The sequence below is a fragment of the Copidosoma floridanum genome, unplaced genomic scaffold, assembly GCF_036245765.1.
Source record: "Copidosoma floridanum isolate Cflo_tuat_1 unplaced genomic scaffold, Cflo_Japanese_pri ptg000024l, whole genome shotgun sequence".
NCBI lineage: Eukaryota > Metazoa > Arthropoda > Insecta > Hymenoptera > Encyrtidae > Copidosoma > Copidosoma floridanum.
The window spans coordinates 128,436-135,417 of record NW_028321901.1 but is presented as its reverse complement, the minus strand read 5'-3'; the positions used below and the strand labels follow the sequence as shown (position 1 = coordinate 135,417).

General features: G+C 31.2%; 1 protein-coding gene across 1 annotated transcript in view; it reads left to right on the top strand.

The window, feature by feature from the left end:
- Positions 1 to 1,889: 1,889 nt before the first annotated feature.
- Positions 1,890 to 6,982, top strand: part of LOC106639756 (abl interactor 2-like) — a 71,279-nt gene continuing 66,186 nt past the window's right edge. The window contains exon 1 of the mRNA XM_023390759.2: positions 1,890 to 2,270. The gene's annotated coding sequence lies outside the window, so the exon portion shown is untranslated. The remainder of the gene's footprint in view (positions 2,271 to 6,982) is intronic.

Genomic DNA, 6,982 nt, shown 5'->3' with positions numbered 1-6,982 from the left:
ATTACATATTCATAATAGAAAAGTTACATGTGTTGAAGAATGACATTTGAATTACAGAAAAGTCATTCTCTATTGAATGAACTTAAAAATCAAAGTGAAGCGTGTGTATATTATTCTGATATTTTTAATGTGCTAAATTTTTATAAATCCATAAAAACATAAATTATTCAAGTTGTAAAAATGATTATTTTATAGAGATCAAGTTTCTAGAAGTTACATTAAATATCGGGGCTTACGTTTTTATTACTCAATTTTTTATTTTATACGAGGAAAACTCAGTATTTAGCTGTACAAGTATTTAATACACATTTATGAGTAATATATGACCGGACATATATAGTAACTGTCCAACATTCAAATCTGCTTTTGAGGGAACATCTCATCAGGAATAGATATAGGTATATGCATGCATGCGAGAGCTGCGAACTGCGAGAGCCGGGAGCCGAGAGCCGAGCCGAGGCAGCTAGAATACAAAACATATATAGCTATACCCGTGTATACGCACATATTCCTTCCCCCTCTACTATAGGTACCTATCGTACGCACAATTTGGTCTTCTCCTCCGCTGCTGAAACGTGCGTATAGTTCGGCTGATATACCGCGACGAGGCGCTCAAAACAGTGGAAAATAAGCGACACACTCTCTACCATAGGCGCTGGCAATCTCCCTACTAAGGGGCCGTCCATTAATTACGTTAACACATTTTTGCTTAATTTTGACCCCCCCACCCCCCCACGTAAACTACAATAATATTTTGAAATCCCCCCCCACCCCTTATAGTAAACATAATAAAGGTAAATATAATTAAAACTTGAATAAAAAAGTAAGAAAAATATTTAAATTAATGAGTTTATTTATTTATTCACTTCGTAAAGCATACAAATATAATATTAAAATGTAATATTACTAAAGGGTAGTAAGTTTACAACGACGCTTGTAATACCAGAGTACGACTGATGTTTCGGCAGTACTTTTACAAACACAGTAGTGACTTTACAATATCGTTTGTAAAATTACGGTGCGCTTGTATAAGTACAACTGCAGTAGTAAAAATAACACTTGAATAGTAAGTTTACTAATGATAGAGGGCGTGACTTACACCTTCTGTAGTATTTTTTGAAATGAAATTGTAAATGGATAAATAAATTCAGTCTGCAGTGAGAATAAAGAACGAAATTTTATTACGATTAACAACAATCTGAAAATTGTTTTATAATTTTTCGGGAAAAGGGTTACAAATCGTTATGAAAAATAAGTTGTTTTTTTTTTTTTTCTTCTGAATCTCATTTTGTATTGATAACTTTAACGTAAAACTTTTTTGTTAATGTCTTACAATCTACTGAGACGTTAAATAAAATAAAAACTTTTTTGGTTTGATTACATTTCATCGATTTTGCTACAAAAAAATGACAAGAATACTTTTTGTCTTAAAATTGGCCAAAGAATCTCAAAAAAAATTTTCTTAAGTCAAAAAAATGAAAATTTCTTATTTGTTTATAAAAAATGTTTATAACAATTAATCGGCGAACTTTACAGCCAAGCACCTTTGAAAATCAGATTCAGCGCATCAAAATACATAAAAAAAACTTTGGTGCAACCATGGACCTCCATCGGCTACGAAAAGTACCCTGGCTCCCGGACCTATCGTACGCACAATTTGGTCTTCTCCTCCGCTGCTGAAACGTGCGTATAGTTCGGCTGATTTACCGCGACGGGGCGCTCAAAACAGTGGAAAATAAGCGACAAAGCGACACACTCTATGATAGTCTATCATTGATAGAGACTCTATCTCTAGGCGCTGGCAATCTCCTGGTTCGGCTGCCACCTGCGGACTGAAAGCAGTGAAAGCGCACCGCGGTAAGTATTATAACCGCGGTTAAAAGCCACAATCACGTCAATCACACCGAATCGGCTGCCACCGTCGGACCGAAGGGGGCATTCCGGCAGCCACCACTGGCCCGACCCGAATGGTTGCCGAAACGATGTTTTCTGTTCGGGGACGTGCTTGGGTCGCTCCGAGCACTTGAATCAAAGTCTGTATACCTTGCCCTGTGTCACTTCCAGTATTTAAGTAAACACTGCAATTTCATTTTGACTAATGTACAAAAGTTTTTTTTGAATTTAAACTTAAAAAGATAATGCTTAGTTAGTTCAGATTTAACATGTTCGTCATCAGTATAATACAAATAAATAAGAACATCCTTATTAATAAAAATTCGTTAGAGTTTACAAAGTTGATAATAACTGACAGTAAATAATAACAAAAATTGGTAAGTACCAGATTTAAGATTATAATACTTATTTGGGATTACTGTATGTTATTTATCATTATTAAATCTTTTGAATATTAAGTACGGAATTTATTTATAGTTAAGGTATGTTGCCAAGTGACAAGTATACTGAAGTTTTTAAATTTAATTTATACTTATTTGCTAGGTTGTAGGTATCCTATATTACTAACTTATAACATTCTTGCTCCTATTTCTCATATTAACCCTTCTTTTTCTGCAAGTATCCAAGTCTTTCAATAGAGACACTACCTGATAAACTGGCCGGATGTTAGCCCTTAGAGGGCTAGACATCACTAGAAAAATTTAGTAAAAGCCATGAAAGATTAGATTAGTGGTTTTTTGGCTCCCTGTGTACTTTTCCCGTCGTGGAAGCCCCAAAAAAATCTAAATTTTTTTTTTAACTATTCGAACCTATGTTTTCTTGAGTTTGTTTGCCTAGAAGTCTAGTATGTTAACCATTAAGCAGTCACAGCTCATTTAACTAAGGATATTTAACTCTACTTAAAAATCAATTGCAACTTACGAAATTATTTTCAGTTATTTCAAAATTTTCACATCATAGTAAACGATGTAAAATTATAAACCACCAAGAATCTCAATTATTGTTGTTTATACAACAAATCAGAAATTCTTTTAATTTGTCAGACAGGCTTGAACTTCAACAATAATTCTATCATACGTTTGGTATTATTGATTGCTTATTATGCTCTGAAATTATTTTTCATTCAAAAGCTTTCAGAAACTGTCAAGTGAGTATTTGATAAGGTATTACTAATATACTTATTCCCTTAAATTTATGTTTAGTCTTTTCTTAAAATGGTAACTGAGGCTTGTTTATGATTGCAGACTTTTTTAAAAACAACGTCTGTTTAAACTTTTATTTGTATAGTTTTAAGGTTATAAGGGCACATATCATGTAATAATAAATCAACATTATGTAAGTAGGGAAAGAACGACATAATATATATTCAAGACAAACGAAAGCATTATGCACATAAAAATTAAGTTGAAAACGAACTTTTGCAAAAATAAGGGGTAAAACAGGTTTACCTACTCATAAAAATTAAAATAGTTAAATATAAGTTGTTTTTAAATAATCTTAACAACTGTATCAATATACCCAAGTATAAAGTTATACTCCTATAAAATTATATGGCAGACAAAATAATTATCAATATATCTTCTATGAAACAATATTATGTACAAGAGTGGAGGTGCAATTATTGTAAGAATAAGTATACCTACGTTAATGAGCCGTAGTTTTAAATATTATGCTAATTTTTAATGAATAAACGTTTATAAACAAAATATTACGGCTTCATACAATATGAACATTATGTACGCTGGCCTACATCGCTAACGTAACGCTCATATCTGTCTCATACGCTCAATTCTTATACTTCACACGCTTTTCTAGTCCATATTTGATACCCGCAATACTTATACACGTATCTAAAAGGTTAAGAAGAACCCGATGAAAAAAAAATTTTTTTATAGTAAAAAACAAGGCAAAAAAATAGGCTGATTTTCAATCAACAGTAACATACAAACGATATGACTCAGTAATCGTCGTACCAAAATAGCTCTATGCAATAATTTAGGACAACGAAACAAAAACCAGTAACAAAATAATATGGTATTGCTAAGTAAATTAAATTGATCTCTGCTCCACGTTATGATTAGAAATTCAAACCTGGCTCATTTTCTTTGTTTTTAACCTACTGATATCATCCACTGGAAATATTTGTGTCAGAAGGGCGATAAAAATAGATTATTATAAACAAACACGGAAAAATTAAAGAATTTTAAGATTTTCTGCAGTAAAACAGCTATATCTCAGCCTCGCATTATGATTCGTAGGTCCAATCACGCTTATTCCCTTTGTTTTTCACTTAAAAATGATATAAGCTGCAAAAAATTGTGTCAGAACAGCGATAAACATTTAATTATTATAAACAAACACGAAAAAATTAGAGAATTCTTAGGATTTCTGTGGCAAAGTGGCTATATGTCAGCCCCACGTTATGATTCGTAGGTACAACCACGCTTATTTTCTTCGTTTTCTACTAACAAAAAACATGCAATCAAAATCGTTGTGTCAGAATGCAAATAAAAATTTAATTATTATAAACGAACACCAATAAACCAAATAATTCAAACATTTTCTGCAGTAAAAAGGAAATATTTCAGTCCCACGTTATGATTAAAACGTCAAACTAGGTCTGAACTCTTGGTTTTTTACCTGTTATTATCATTTACTAATAATCGTTGTGTCAGAACAACGATAAAAATTTATTTATTATAAACAAACACACAAAAATTTTCAAATCCTGACTTTTTCTGCAGTAAAAAGGCTTTATCTCAGCCCCACGTTACGATTAAACTGTCAAACAAGGCTTATTTTTTTGTTTCTAATCTGTTATAATCATTCACAAAAAATCCTACTGTCAAAACAGCAATAAAAATGAAATTATAATAAACAATCGCCAAAAAATTTAGAAATTCTGAGTTGTCTGCAGAAAAATGCTACATCTCGGCCCCACGTTGTGATTAAAAAGTTCCACTAGGTCTATTTGCTATGTTTTTTTACCAGTTTTTAGTATCCACTAAACATCATTGTGTCAGAACAACAATCAAAATTAAATACTCTGAACAAACACCAAAAAATTTAGAAATTCTGACATTTTCTGCAGTAAAAAGGTTACATCATAGCCCTACGTCATCATTTGTAGTTTCAAATAAGGCTCCTTTTCTTTGCTTTTTACCAGTTATTATTATCCACTAAAAATCGTTGTGTCAGAACAGAAATAAAAAATGAATTATAACAAACAAACACCGAAAAAATAAAAAATTCTATGATTTTCAGCGGCAAAAAGGCTATATGTCAACCCCACGTTGTAATTAGAAGGTTGAACCAAGCTCATTTTATTTTTTTTTTCATTTATCAATAACATTCTCTGAAAATCGTTGTGTCCGAGCAGCAATAAAAAATTTAATTATTATAAAAAAACACCAGAAAAACTGAAACATTCTAATATTACCTGCAGTATGACGGCTGTATCTGAGGCCCACGTTATGATTTGTAGATTCAACTGGAGTTATATTCTTTGTTTATTACCTGTAAATATTATTCACGGAAAATTGTGTTATCAAAACAGCAATACAAAATAATTTGTAATAAACAAACACTGAAAAACTGAAAATTTCTAATATTTTCAGAAGCAAAAAGACTATATTTCAGCCCGATGTTATGATTAAAAGGTCAAGCTAGTCTTATTTTCTTCATTTTTCACTTGATGATAAAATTAACTAGAAATCGATGTGTTAGAACGGCAATAAAAATTTAATGATTATAAACAAACACCGAAAAACTGAGAAATTCAAACATTTTCTGCAGTATGGCTTACTTTCTTCGTTTTTTACCTGTTAATAGCATCCACTACAAATCGGTGTATTAGAACAGCAATAAAAAATAAATTAAAATAAACAAACACCAAAAAACTGAAAAATTCTATGATTTGAAGTGGCAAAAAGTCTATATATCTTAGCCCCACGTTATGATTGAAAGTTTAAACTAGGCTGATTATCTTCATTTTTTCTTTCTTAGTAACATTCACCAGAAGTCGATGTGTCAGAAAGGCAATAAAAATTTAATTGTTATAAACAAACACCGAATAATTAAAAAATTCAAACATTTTCTGCAGTGTAACGGCAATATCTCAGGCCCATGTTATGATTCGTAGGTTTAACTAGGCTTACTTTCTTCGTTTTTTACCTATTAATATTATGCACTAAAAATCGTTTTGTCAGAACAGCAATAAAAATTTATTTATCAGAAACAAACACCGAATAACTAAAAAATTCTAACATTTTCTGCAGTATAAGGGCTATCTATATCTCAGGCCTACGTTATGATTGGTACGTCCAACTAGGCTTATTTTCTTTGTTTTTCACCTATTAATATTACTTACTAAAAATCGTCAAAACAGCAATAAATATTTAATGATTATAAACTAACACCGAAAACTGAAGAATTCTAAGATTTTCTAAGCAAAAAGGCTGTATGACAGGCCCATGTTGTTATTTATATAGGTTTAACTAGGCTTATTTTTTTATCTTCAAATTATTAATATCCTCCGCTTAAAGTCGTTGTTCTAGATTAGCAATAAAAAATAGTTTTGAGAGTGAAGTCGGGTATTATAATTAAAAAACCGTATCTATGCCTCACGTTTCAAGTTATAGGTTTTTTTAGAAATATGATGGCTTTCTTTTCGTTTTGTTTATAGAAAAACGGGGATAAAAAATTAATTATTCTGAACGAACAATGAGTTATCCAGCTAGCGTAGGTGTTTTTGCAGTTAAAAGTGTATGTTACTCCTCTGTGTTATGATTGACAGATCTTGCAAGGTTAAGTTACTTTGTGTTTCATTAAATATCGTTGTATAATACCAATAACTGTATAAGTACAGCAATGAACAATAAAGTAATATAACCAAATGATAAAAAATGAGATAATGGATAGCTTTTCTGCAGTGAGGACACATTTCCACTCTACGTTATCTTTGATTGTTTGAATTTAGCTTATTTGTTGTGTTACACATTAAATATCACTGCCTTATGTTATTTTTTTTGCTGTAGATCAACTATAAAAAATGAACCATTAAAATAAACAACGAGAAATTAGGTAATCG